Source organism: Ischnura elegans, chromosome 12, assembly GCF_921293095.1.
Source record: "Ischnura elegans chromosome 12, ioIscEleg1.1, whole genome shotgun sequence".
Taxonomy (NCBI): Eukaryota; Metazoa; Arthropoda; class Insecta; order Odonata; family Coenagrionidae; genus Ischnura; species Ischnura elegans.
The window spans coordinates 58,780,262-58,794,880 of NC_060257.1; the positions used below are offsets into that span (position 1 = coordinate 58,780,262).

General features: G+C 38.9%; 1 long non-coding RNA gene across 2 annotated transcripts; it reads left to right on the top strand.

The window, feature by feature from the left end:
* The first annotated feature begins 2,032 nt into the window (after positions 1-2,032).
* On the top strand, positions 2,033-13,514 carry LOC124169699. 2 transcript variants are annotated; one of them, XR_006867207.1, is made up of 3 exons: positions 2,033-2,172; positions 3,105-3,284; positions 11,001-13,514. It is a non-coding gene; the product is annotated as an uncharacterized LOC124169699 (long non-coding RNA). The 2 variants fall into 2 exon arrangements; XR_006867206.1 differs by lacking the exon at positions 2,033-2,172 and adding an exon at positions 2,299-2,733.
* Positions 13,515-14,619: the final 1,105 nt, after the last annotated feature.

The following is a 14,619-nucleotide window of genomic DNA, read 5'->3' on the forward strand; positions in this document are numbered from 1 at the left end:
TGAATGGGAAGGAAAAATGATAGAGGTGCCGTCGCGATTGGAGCCCGCCGACGCCTCCGGGAAAAGGATAGGAATGGAAGGGAGAGGACGAGGGAAAAACACCCCAGCGCTATAGAAGCGAAGGGTGCCCTACCTAGCGAAACCAAGCATACGCAATTTCTCTACCACCATCCCGGGGAGATTTTCCCTATGAGGAAGAAAAATCCCAGATAGGGACAGTGGGAAAGCCCTTAGTGACAGTGGGAACGAAACCCTTAGGACGGGCTCGCGGGATACACTCCTGGAGCAGGGACTATAAGCGATCAGCTTTTTTCCTCTGCCACCAGAAGGGGAAGGACGGGAAGGAACAAGGAAAGGAGGCGCCGCCGCAATGAGAGCCCGACGACGCCTCCAGGGGAAGGATGGGGAAGGAAGGGAGGGGACGAGGAATCCTGCACCGTCACAAGGCGGGCAGGTCCTACCATCAGCGAAACCAACGCCCTTAGTGACAGCGCGACTGCACCCAGAGTTGTGTGTGAGGGGTTTGAGGGGTAAAAGCGGAATCTCAGGCAACACTCCAGAGCCGGAGATTAGCAACCAGAATACAAGGGCCATGGAAAAATGTTTCCCGGTAGGGGGGGGTCACCCGCCTGTACTCCCCCAAAGCATATTCCTAGTTACACTACTGGGCTAGCTTGATTCAAGTGTGTCCATGTAAAGCTTGACATTAGCTTGCTTGATTCAAGTTGGAATAGTCAAGCATCATGAAAGCCACATTTCAAATTCGAGTCAAGCTTGAAAATCCAGTAAGGGGTATAATGATAAGTAGATGTGATGATACGTTTATGAATAAATTGTACTGCTTAAACGAAATTTAGTTCACTCATTTTATCCTTTTCAAACTTGTTAATTGGTATTCAAACGAAATGGAAATTTGATCAGGTGATTCAAACTTAATTTTCCAACCACAAAAATGCTCATCCATTCATACAACTTTTACTAGCAATTGACTGATCATCCAGTACATGCATAATTTCATTTCCAGTAATGAACCCTATTTTCAGACAGTAAAACATTGATGTGAATAACATAAAAGCTGGAATTGGTGGGCTTGATTCAACCTTGAACAGTGGCACTGACTCCATGGCGTCTGAGGGGGCCTGAGCCCCCTAAAAAATTCATTATAGGTGTGAGGGAACAATGCATCAGGCTTGTCGATTTTCCCCGGAGTGTCCAGATATCGAGATTTGAGTTATCAGGGTTCTAATTTTAATCATATGATTCTTTTAAAATGCTTAAAAAACTCACTACTTATAAAATTTCCCGGGTAAGATCCCCTGTTTTGGCCCTCCAATATTTTGTGTAAGTCGGCATCCCTGACCTTGAATTGTTAGTCTTGATTCCAGCAGGAATTGGTAGGCTTAAATCCAGCTTAGTGTCATGCTTGTGACAAGCTTGCATGGTGAAGGCTTTTCCATATGATTCAAGCTTAAAATCAGCTGCCCAGACTGAATTGTGATACTTGATTCAAATCAGCTCTTCGGCTTGAACTGTTATTCTTGATTCACGCTTGACTGACGATTTAGGTGAAATGGGAATCAAGCTTGATTGCAGCTTGCCTTGCTATCTGGGATGCCATATATATGAATCACTATCACCTGATTTTTCTTCCAGAGTCCCAATATTCCTGAAAATCTGAATTAATTCATTATTACTGCAAATATGAACGGAAGGACGTCTTATAGCAAGATAAACTACGTCGTAATCAAGAAAATTAAATAAATCGATCGATGGTCGTCCCCCTAACTATTTTGAAAAAAATACCTCGAAAATCCTGCATTTTCTCATTGGATGAAGAAGATTGCTGCGCAGGCGCACTCAACCCTCTCGACCACTCGACCACTCTAAACCAATCACAGTAATTCATGATCGTATTGATCGTATTGTTTTACATGGCCGATCATGGCAGCATGGCGTTGATGGCGTTATGGCCGTATGGCAGTCTGCGATTGCGAGTTGCGATACCGGTGAGTGGTAGAATATATACATTATTTACATTTCCTCGTGTAATCGAGCTGTTCCTACTATAGGCTACTGTTCCTTATATAGGCTGGTAAAGGCGATTTTTTAAAAATTTTAAGTGCTCAAGCGTTTACATTATGCCATGTGAAACGTTGGTGGAAAGTGAATGTGGTAGGTATTTCCGTGTCTTCATCGTATCTGCCACATTCATGGGATGTGTGTTTGTTAAGCCTTGTGTTATGCATTAACCCAATTGATAAGTTAACTTTAACAAAGCACTAAACCTACGGTCCGTAAAAAAAACTTGTGCACACGAGGCACTCTTATCCCTAAATTTTGTAAACGTGCCTCATGAGATTTTGAAAATTTCACACCATAAACACGATTCTTCAATTTTAATCATTTAATATTAACTAGCGGCAGTGGTTTAATCATGACATTTTATTCTTTCGATAATCTTAACTCTCACCGCCGGTAAAATGAAGATTCATGGTTTTTTGCATGCCTTTTGGGAAAAAAGTCTAATACTCGAAGACACTGCTTTTGTGTATCTGGAAGTCGGGCCATTACCCTAAGATGATGAAATCTTTATTGCAGTTTTATTTTTTGTTCTGCAAAAAATATGACGTGAAACAAGAGAGATGCACCTAACGACGATAAAAAATGTCTTATCAAATGCTGGCCATTAAAGGAAATGAAAACTGAAGTATATAAATATTAGAGTGAAATTTTGTAAGTCAATGCAAGACCTAGATAATAGCGAACCACTGTCTTGTTGAAAGCATCTGGGCACTGTTGGAACTCAGTAAAATTTGTTGAAATTTTCAGCGTTGTTATTAGGTTTATTGGAGATTTTGGTGGTTGCAATGTGCTGAAACAGTCATCATTAAGAAATGTGCCTCGTAAAGTAAGTTCAAGGTGGACTTCTGGAGTTTTAACTCGTATTAGTCTTGTGCTTCATCGATAGGGGAAATTAGTTAATCCATGGTCAGAGGTGCTCATATGCTTTTTTTATAAGTAGAAGTTTTCTGGAAGCCATATTTTTATGCGATGTTCCGAAAAGATGCATCTGAAGTTCTTAATAAACTTATGAATTTTTGCAGGGTTGAGGTATGCTACTACTACTGGTTTCCTTCCTTGATGCGGAGACGTTCAAGATGAGAGATGAATATTTTGGGAAAGAATGGGGGAAGATAGAAGTCTATGGAAAACACTTGATGAAATTCATCACCTGAGAAGTTTAGGTGGTGATTTTCCTGTTGCTCTATTTTCATTGAAAAGAGGTAAGTTTCACGCCTTTAATATTAATTTTCAAATGTGTCATCTTGTATCAATTTATGTTGTAGAAACTTATCTGCAAGCGAGTTAACAAAAAAATCGTATTTTGTAAAAAATAAACCTGTTCAGACCCTGATTAGTGGCTAGTGAAGTAGGAATCTATTGAAAGCTAATCCTTTCGGTTCCGGTGTCCATTGTGATAGAAATGATTTTAAATTTGCTGCTGAAATATATGAAAAGCATTATCATATATTTTTATAGTGTAGATTGTACAGTGAATCGATTACCGTATGTGTTTGGTCTCATGTTGTTAGAGCGGTTTGGTCATAATGGGGGCTCATTTCTAAAATGCTATTCAAAGCATCAGCTGCTGATAGTCTGTATTCATAGGTATACAGTCTTTTTAAATACTCGTGACCTGTTTTATTGACAGAATTTTTAAAAATTTGTTGCTTCAAATTCTGAGTAAGCTAGGCCAGTTCCATTAGAAGCTATTAGTTTTTAATATCTACCTTTAAGTCCATTCCTGTTGTAACAGAAAGTTGGAACATTATGTTTCACCGATGTATTTGTTAGCTTAATAAACTTGAATCCATCATATCTGCTTATATTTGGTAGGGTATTAGTAATCCTTATCCTCATACTTAGCCATCGTGTTTTCTTGTGCTTGAAAATTTTCACTTTTCATTTAATCACAAAAAATAGATATCACCATTTATACTCTAAAAGTGTGGAATATGCACTCCAGGAGTAATAATTTTTCGGAAATGGCAATAACAAAAAATAGGAAACCACCCTATTACTCGCACATTTTTTACTTTGCTGAAGTCCTAAAAATCACATTTTCTGCAACAGAATTCCAAAATTTTCTGTGTGCCCCCTATTTTTGTGTTGCCATGGGATTTTCCCCAAAATCTCCGGTAAACGCCCTCCTTTTTCACCTTCCTGACTATGCTACTGCCTGGATGCATGCAATCATTTATAAGTTATTCAAAGTTTGTCCGGTAAATGATTTGATATGGAAAATATGCTTGGAATTGATTTTGAAAAAGAATCTTTGTGTGGATGAAGTTCCCTTTAGTTGAAGCATTACTATAAGAAACAGTGCTGAGTGTATGAGGGGAAAAGCTAGTTCTTTGAAACAAGCATGTGACCATGAATTTGTGGCTTCAGTGTCATTTGAGTGAGATTCATCTATGGTATTGGCCTAAGTGATTTCATGGCATATCTTTCACCTTGCTATTATGTTTTCACACTGAGGGCTTTGCTGATGAGGAAGGGGTAGTACCAAGAGAGAACAGCAGTGAACTTGACGTTATCAAATGTACTTTGCTGCTCTAGTTTGTCACTGAAAATGTGTGAGTCATGGGTGGCTGCATGGATTTTGGGCCCAGTGTCGAGACAATATTGCTACTCATTTGGAAGGTATTGCAGACAATCCCTTCACAGAAAACCAGGACAATATCAGCTTCCACACTGAATTCGGCATCATTCGTGAAAATCATACTAAAGACATACAGGGAAAATGCGTGAGGTTTGGCAATACTGATCCACAAGCAGATTCACGATGTTAACATAAGAATGTCCGAGAACGACTGAGTTTCCAAAGTGCTAGGGCACGCCTACTGTCTGCTGGTTGGCAAATGGAAAGTCACCTGTAGAGTAACTTTCTCTCTCCTCACCCCTACTTACTTTAGCCACACCAGCTCACCTGCACAGATTAAATGAACAGAGAGTAGATAGCCAGCAGAAGCCGGAAAATCATCAGCACTAATTGTGCATTTGTTGATTCAGTTTAATTCTAGAGAAATCTGTTTGGCACTGCACAAATTAATTTAGGTGGTAGAGTGCTAGGATGAGCAATTCCTTAATTGCAATTAAACCCACCTTTGCTCTAACTTCTAATCTCTCTTTATCTGCTTCACTTTACCTCAACGTCATTACTTGATGGCTGTTGCATACCTGCTTCTGCTCTCTGATAATCCAATTTTTGATGAATTTGCCTATCTTCTTTTTAAACACGATGAAACCTTTGATCTCAATAATATTACATATCTGCTGTGGTGAATTCAATCCTCCAAATATTACCTGGGGTAATGAAGTGTGTGAAATTCATACCTATTACTATCTCTGCATAGGATAAATGCTACTCCTTTGCTAAATTGTACCTGTAAAAGTTGCCCAATTAATGGCACACCTACACTTTGCATTTGAATAAACTGCATCAACAAGCCCTTGTTCTACTTCCTCTTTTTTTAAACAAAGAGTAGTTACTTCATGGACCCCTAAACTGTCTGTATAAACTTGCTTTGAAATAATCTCTTTTCACTATTGATTTTTTCCTACTTTCTTTGATGGTACAGTGAGTCCTCGTTCTACGTCACCCCGTTTAATGTCATTGTCTGATAACGTCACGAAAATTTTGTGACCGTCATTCGTTCATCGCACCTTCGCTTCGCGATAACGTCAGGGCTTTTAAATTTCGCGCGAGAAAAAAATGCGAAGTGGCGGGCGTTGCAGGTTGTTCGTTTTGTTGGCGGTAATACAGTCAGTCTAAACGAAGTGTAAAACGGTGTGTTTATTGTTAATTTCGATTACGGTTTTAGCAAAATTTCTGAAAAATGAATTCTTAGGTAGGTGCGCAAGGTTTTACTTGACAGAATGGTTTTCAGGAACCTAAAAAGTGATTTCAAGGAATTTTTCTGTGTAGAACTCGGAGTTTTTGTCGTCACTTTTATCGCCGTGTTCACAATAATTTTGGTTCCTGTAATTGCGATGATGTTTCAGCGATGATGATGCCCAGGCGACGCTCGCCCGGGCGACCACCATAGCGAAGCCGAAAAGCAAATGCGGGAATTTACAAAAATGGAGAAGGATTTACGTCAGTGCTGCTATTGTCGTCGATGAAGACAGGAACTCATATTTATGCCATAGCTTGGCATTCCCATCGTAAAAAATGCCCCAGATATGATACGCTAAATTTTTTTCGCGTAGGAATTGTGAGGTTTAGGAGCCGATATTCACTTTTTACATTGTTTCTTATGAGATATTATGTTTCGATTAACGTCATTTCGTTTATCGTCACATTTTTCAGGAACGGTAAGTGACGTTAAACGAGGACTCACTGTGCTTGCATGTTTTCCTTTGGAGACAGTTTCTGCCCTGAAATCCAAGAACAATTAAGGTTTAAACCCTGGGTGTACAACTCTTTGTTCTGAGTTTCAGCTTGAGCTAAAAGAGCTCATATCTAATTTCTTGGGCTGCAGGATTTTTTTATAAAACAGTTGGTTATAATGCCTTTGCCGTGACCTTACTTATGGTTCAAATTACATGTTAAAAGTCTGCAATCTTAATGATGACATTGTGGGATGTTTGCTTAATTAGCACTGCTGATATGCTGTGTTTTTTATTTAATTTTCTCAAGGTTGGCCTTTCACTTACAATAAAAGTAGAGGATGAATGATTTTCTGGGTCACAATGATGAAAGATTAGTTGGCCAACTTTGTTGATTGCTCAAAGTTATGATATTTTTAAGTGTATGACCACCAGCAGGGCTATTCTGATAAAAGGGGCCACGTGCATGGCCAGCAGTAAGTTTTGTATGGCCTGACACGAAATTATCACTGACATTGATTACTATCTCGAGAAGCTATACGGTATGGACCAGTAGGCCAGCGCTTATTTAAAAAAATGATCCGAAGTAAGAATTCGTGATCCGATTTAAGAATTCGTGGTCTCAAAATGTGCGAATTGGTGAGAAAAAAATTATGGGGGATTTCATCTCAAATCAGGCAGAGGGGTGTCAGGTGACCATCACCGATTTCTCTGAAATTTATATATGTGAAAGCAGTATCCTTATGATGAATAATGATGCCTTTATCTCAGCTCAGAACCGAACCGTCATAAAGTTACCGTCCTTTGAACATTAGGGTGGGCCGAAAAAAGGTTTTTTTTCCTGATCAAATTTGCCCTGTGCGGGAAAGTTGCGAAATGATATAAGAATCTCGCACACAAAATTTTTTTCGAATCGGATAATATTAACCACTGCCGCCCGAGCTCTAAAGTTTAAAATTTTGCGAAAAATCAGGCTGATTTCAGAATCAAACGGCTATGAAGACGAATTTTATGAAAATATGGGATAATGGATAATATCAAAGAATGGATACATGTTTATAGTTTATAAAAATGAAATTTGAAGTTTTTTTCACAAAATCTATGGTTAAAAAAATGTCTATGAATTAACAACAAAATTAGAGGATAGACCACCCGCACAACACAACTCATTTTTTCCTACATTTCTAAAACTCCATTTTGGGGGCTAAATTGCAGGTAAAATAATATTTATTTCGATTGAATTTCATTTCTTATCAAATAAGTCATCATATGGTAGTAAATAATCCCACAAAAAGTAATAATTTAGTAATTAAGTAATCTGTAATTAATAAAACCATAGCTCTCTCTGTAATCCACACAATCAAATAGGCTGTGACACTAACAAAATCAGATATAAAGACATACAGTACTCAAAATCTCACTATGAACGACTTCATCGTGTGCTTCCAAAAAACCTGGTGAATTTCTAAAATCACTGCAGTGTGTTTAGAAGAGAATGACATTAGTCTCGTTTATACATCCACAAGGTCCATCGAATTGTTCCACATGGCCTAAAGTAGAAGACTTATGTAAAGTGCCATTGAAAAATACTCGGTGCAATTGCGACTCATTCACAGTTTCCAGCCAGTAGCAGTGGGTGCTTGCATGCGTTGGATGCCATGGAAGTAAACAAGATTGAACTTGCTTTCACTCAATAGATGTAGCCAATCATTCAGATATGAACTTTTCACTGTTATGAATGCTAAGTAGAATGAAACTTCATTTTTATCCCCTTGAAGGTATGCAATCTTGGTGTAAAAGTCTAAAACATGCCTAACTTTGACATGCCTTAAAAAAAAAGGTATAATAATACTACCTTTTTTATTTTTTTAATTGAAAGCAGAACATTTAAACTACCCTCTCAGAAATTTTAAAGAAAATAAAAGGTGTCCTTTTTTAGTAATAAATTGTTAAATAATGACTAATTTTTATTGTTTAAACAAGTCCTATTTGTTTATTATTGCTTCAAATGACTTGCAAGTTATGCCATAATGTGCATAAATGAATTCTCTTCAAAATGAAACAATAACCACTGCATTATAGGCCATGGTTCCTTAGTAATCAGCATTTATGTGATTTTTAATTTTTTACTCTGAGGCCTGACACTGCAATGTTCAAAGGACGGTAACTTTATGACGGTTCGGTTCTGAGCTGAGATAAAGGCATCATTATTCATCATAAGGATACTGCTTTCACATATATAAATTTCAGAAAATCGGTGATGGTCACCTGACATGACCTGGCGGGCACCTTTGAGGTAGCATTTCGGCATGAAGGAATCAATAAATTTCAAAACGGTTGAAATTTTTACCAACATGACTTAAAAATGTCATGTTTTATCCGGGTTAAAAAACTCAACATTAAAAATAATTGCATACAGATTCTATGGGCACCTTTAGGTGCCTCAGGCATGGCTATCCGGCATCGCACGAGCCTGGAAATTTTTTATAATTTTTTTCTCACCAATTCGCACATATTGAGACCACAAGTTCTTAAATCAGATATTATCAAAAAATAAGCGCGGGCCTAATGGCCCAGCTTAAGTCTTAACACCCTTTCGTCTAGTGACTATGAAAGTTGTAATTAGCACTATAACTTAGGTTTACTTTTTTATAACACTGGTCATTTTTTTGAAAAGGTACATAGTTTTTTTCAACTTGGAAAAAAAATTAAGTCTCTTGTCAGTAACCAAACTAGGGTCTGATAAAGGATAAATTTGTATTTTCCTTAACCAGTGGTCTAGCAGCATTGGAAACTGGAAATATTGAAAAGAGTGAAAAGTGAAAAATCAAAGCCGAGAAGAAACAATAACCATTTTGTATTGTAATGTAATGATGATATCTGTGAATTGTTCTTGTATTGAATTAGTTCTCACACTCTTCCTTTCCTCTCAAGGGTGTCACTATTGTCTCATGGGTAAAATCTTTCGCCTCCAAAAACCTAGAAATTCAGCCAATGCACAAAATCTAAAGACGAAATTGAAGCTTATGAAATGAAATTTAAGGGTCATTTGCCAGTTTTATTATTAGATGCTTAAGTTTAGGTGCGTAGCTGTATATAATTTTAACTTCCATTTATAATTATTATTCTTTCCTTGATTTGTAGACGGCATTTTTCCCATATGTTCTTAAGGCATTGACTTACTGAAGAATGCCTTACTGCCAAAAAAATCTTTGATATCCTCCCTCGTGAACCGGAGTGCAAAGAGAGCCTTAAGATATTAAACATTTCAATGTGGATATTTCAAGTTAACTACGGCTTGTTGAAACAAATAAGTGAGAAATCTGTCAGAAGATGTAGTGGAGAAACCAAATAGTCTGTTCTTCCGTTCATTTCACAAGAGCATCCATTTAAAAAGTATTTTCAACTCTTTAAACTATAAACGAACACTAATTACCTCTATAATCTCTGCCCGGGGAAGTGACGACTTCTTTTGATGCAAGGAAATATTAAATGACAATATCATCATCATAAGGAAATGGATTACACATCCCTTATTCTTCTCCTTTCCAAATGATAGTGACCTCTCTCTTCTATACATCTAGCCAATGCCCATTGAATGGGCATGTGCTCCTGTGCAATATTCATATTTTCTTTTAAAATTTGCTATATAATCAATGAGACTTGGTAAATTCCTTTTATAATTCCTTAGGCATGCAATGTTATTTCATATGGCAGGTCTTAATGTAGGCATTTAGGCCTTAGCTACCACCCAACTAGTGGCCTTTTGCTCAGATGAGAATTGCTCGAAGCCATACGTATCTCCCGAAGCTGTAGTTATGGTTGATTTCAGCTTATGGCATGGCCATATGATGAGTGGGATAGCCCTGCAGAAACCACCAAAATCATAATGTTTTGAATTTGGGGGTCAAGGTAAGACTCCCAGTATATCCTAAGTGGTGGCTTAGTGGGGCGTGTTATAACCAGTTTTTACGGTAACTAATCCATCATTCAGTGCTTAAGTTTAACCGTAACATGCTGCAATGGCATTCCAGACCTTTCAGGGAAAAGTTGGGGCTATAATTCTACACTGTGCTGACAGTTAAAAAATTTTTATAATTTTTTTGATTTTTGGCAAAAAGTGATTCACGCACTCAGCGTAACTTTTATTACAAGTTTTAAAAGATCAGAAATTTTTGGGAAGGGTTTTGGGAGCTTATGTGTATTTGAAAATCATGGGTAGATTAAATGTGTGGGTATGCATTTTGATCCCTAAAATTTTAGAGATTTAAGCATTGCTAATATTACTGTATCTGATTTTTTATGTACAAGTAGGAAAGTAATTTTCTACCAGCAAAGAGCCAACTTGGTCTTAATTGTTACTGGGAGCTGTGGTGCACTGGACTACATACTACTTCATGTGTGATTTTGTTTACTGTTCATTTGTAGACATTTTTTACTTTTGTAGTGGTCCATTCTCAGTTGGTGTCTCACTCGTAGGGTAATACCTATTTTTTATTGAAGGCAATATATTTTAACTGGATACTAGTAAGAGTATTTTGATGCATGTGATTTGATAATCTTGATCAGAATTCTCAATTTGTTGTCATTTGTTGTTGCTTTTTCAGGTTGAGCTGGATGAGAATGGGTTTCTCAAATTCCTGTGGTGAAGGTGAAAAGAATGCTGCCGTTGTAGTGGAAGTGATACTAAGAAGAAATCAAGTAAAATTTCCTTGTTGGCAGTCATCCTCCTTTGAAGCGACCAACTTCATGTTTTTTTTAAAATGTTAGAACACAACTCACATATTTGTAAACAATAATTTTTGGTATGAATCAGTGTATTGAAAAATATGTTAAAAAATTGCTCTGTGGAGCTTGCTTTATTTCACCTTTGATACTCTGCCTCCTAGGATGCTCTTGTTCAATGAGTATCCTGTTACATTTTTAGTAATGTGCGGTAGCATTCTGCATAATGGAAACCTGATGGGTCCTATCAATAGGACATAGGTGGTAGGATAGGGCATAGGTGGTAGGATAGGGCATAGGTGGTAGGGTAGGGCATAGGTGGCAGGATAGAAGATGGGCCTGGGTAAGGCCAGCTGTGCCCGCACCGCTTGCCGGTCGGATCGGTTGGATGCCCAAGAAGGCTCATTAGGTTCAACGATCCCCCCTGTGCATGCATTTATGGACCTCTGCTTCGACTTCAACACCTTCCAAATTTCTCCCTTCTGAACGCCTTTGCGTTCTAAAGTGCCTTTTCCCGGGATGCGGCTATCTCCACTGCTCGGGCGAAAAACTTTCATCCTCCAAGTTTAATGGATGGTCGTTGAATCCCTGAGACCCAGGACAAACTGATCTCCTAAGACCTTGTCCAAGAATCCGCCGTATGTGCAGTGATGCGACCTGCGTAGGCCAGCCGAAAACTTGGGGACGCTCTTACCTTTCCCTTGTATTCTTTGATACAGATTGTGCCTTTCTGTAGTTTCTGACTTTTGAGGATTAAAATGGTTCCTCAGTTTGCTCTTAATCTCTGCTAGCGAAGGCTTTTTGGGCTCTCACAAGTTACGAACCACTTTGTAAATCTCCTTCCCAATGGACGAAATGATGACACTTTTTTCTCCTTTTCGTGCCATTCTTCATCGCCTAAGTCCATGACTATCAAGTATTCATCTAGTCCATCTTCATACGAATCCCAGTTGTCCACCCCAACACAATTATTTCTTCAGAATCAAGCTCCGGAATGCACCTTATTTACTTCGATTTGAATCGATCCATCTTCTGTGCAGTCATCACGCAACTTGTCACGAGAGCAAATCGCACTTTATGGCCACTGCCTCGAGGTCCCCTATTACCCATAATAGTCGCAAAATGGGTACGACGCAAGTCGTTTGATGTGAGGGGAAGGAGCCATTGTGACAGTTGCCATTCTTGATATGTTATAACAACCCTGATTAAATAAACCGCTTTAATTTGGCAAGCGAATGGTACACCAGCACACAGGACACGTCCATCCTTGTCCATGACTACAATCTGAGAGAGCGTTCAATTCACCAGTTCCCACCACGCCACGCACGTGGCGCCACAGTCGGGACAACTGACATACGATAACATCACACAGCAGACCGTGCATAGCAACTCTCTTCCCCTCCATCTTTACAATACAAAAGCACAAAATATTTACACATTAGGCAAAGCCTACTCATAATGAATGATAGTTATTAATCAGATCAAAACAGGCTTTTAGGGCAGTACAAATCATCTAGATGAGCTGGAGGTTTAAGTGTCCGGCAAGGCCGAGACGAATTTGGCTCTGTAGCTGCGAGTCTTCCTCCAGGGTTATCACGGGGTGGAGACTCTTCGAGCAGAGGATTTTGTATGGCCACCGAAGTAACCACCTCAATTAAAACAATAACAAAGACTATTTTCCGTTTAGCAAGTTAATATACAGAGTTCAGTGCACAAAATAATGCCGGTTGGTGTGGTTGCATCATGTGCGTGCAGCTTGAAGTTCACGGTCAGACTCTTCGGAGTCATGGCGGTACCCAGTCACCGGCCTGGGTCGCCATAATTGACCCACGCTCCTGACTGGACGGCACGTAACCTTGCCGATCTTACTCCCGAGAAAAAATGACTCGTTTTTGAGGCTGCGGTGAAAGTCAGAACTAAGTGGCAGCACTCCGCCCAGGCAGACGGCATTATGGCATTGAATAGCATGCAAATCAAGGAAAACCCTGGAGAATATGTTGGATTCCAGAGAAATAAGGCCAAATGTGATTATTTTAAATTTGATAACTACTCTTTCATGTGAACTGTAAAAGCTTACGCTGGGATTTTAACACTCCTGTACGTTAATATAGTGAATTATATGCTGGTATGTCTTGCCCTTAGGCGACAAATTTGTAACTGTTAAAGTATGCCTTGAAGCAATGAGTAAATAATGGAAACTATATACGACAAACGAACGGATTCTCATAATAGTAAGGTGATGTTTACGTAAATAATGCAAGAGTCAGAAACTAAATATTTGTCACAATAGATGCATAGAGCAAATTTGTCAGATAAGGCAATGGAAGAGAGCTACACTAATAATAAATCCATTATGCCCAACTTATTAAAGGTTTGGTTCGAAATGAAAAGAAGTAAGTACCCTCCGCATGTAAGTAATTCATTCAGGTTTGGAAATACCTTTGAAACTGTAAATGTAGGGGAATGAATGAATAAAAAGAACAATTGTGACCTCAATACAGGGAAGTGGTAAACTCCATCAATAAGGCCAACATAAGTCAAATATCGATAGCGAAGTGAGAGACATCTGATCCCATAGGAGAATGCCATGTCTATGAGCCTCGACCATGTTAGACAGCTCAAATTTCAGCAACTCAAAACATTTGGTATCGAAGCCACAACTGGTATCAATGAGACCTTGATATTTTCTTATGGTCCTGACATGTGGTAGGATTTCACTATCCCGGATGAATCTGTCCCATAGGAGACCTGATATGCACAGAATCATCCACTCCTCAGAATACCTTATTCCATTTGCCTTCCTCAGTCTACATGCCTTTATCATTTCACTCAAAGCGGTAAGCTGGTTCAGTTGTATGATTGAGTTTGCTCTCTGCATCTCTTTAGACTCGTTTTCCATCTTTCTCGTGACTTCATAGGTATCAGTGCGAAGCCTTTCAATTACTATTTTGGCTCTTGATAATGAGCGCCGATTATTGTTAGACCTTCGTTTGAAGGTGGTCAGAGTTGGCTCACTTAATGGGACCACCAACCTCGGCACGCTTGCCTTTCTCTTCACTCTTAAATACTTCCGGAGTTAGGTCCTCACCTTGTTGCATTCAGTAGCAGATACAGAGAAAACTCGGGGAGGAGAGCGCAAAATATATCTGGTGTTACCTTTACTTTAATCGTAATTAAAAATAAAGTGACATGCAGAGCTTCAGAAATTTTAATGATAGTGATTATACACATTTTCAAGACAATGCCATATTATGATATAAAAAAGTTACACTTTTGGTTGTGTGTTTGGCACATGGCCCTATGGTTTGGCAATTCAGGTGGCCCTGCAAAGGGGGGATGCGCGCCCCCTGCACCTCATCTGTATCCGCCACATAGATCCCCGCTTGCATAGATCCCCACCCTCAGATATAAGTTGGCATTTTTTGTGCCTACATTGGCCCATCAAATCAATCAACATCACTGCTCACCCTTGAGTAACCTTCATCACATTCACCTTGGACA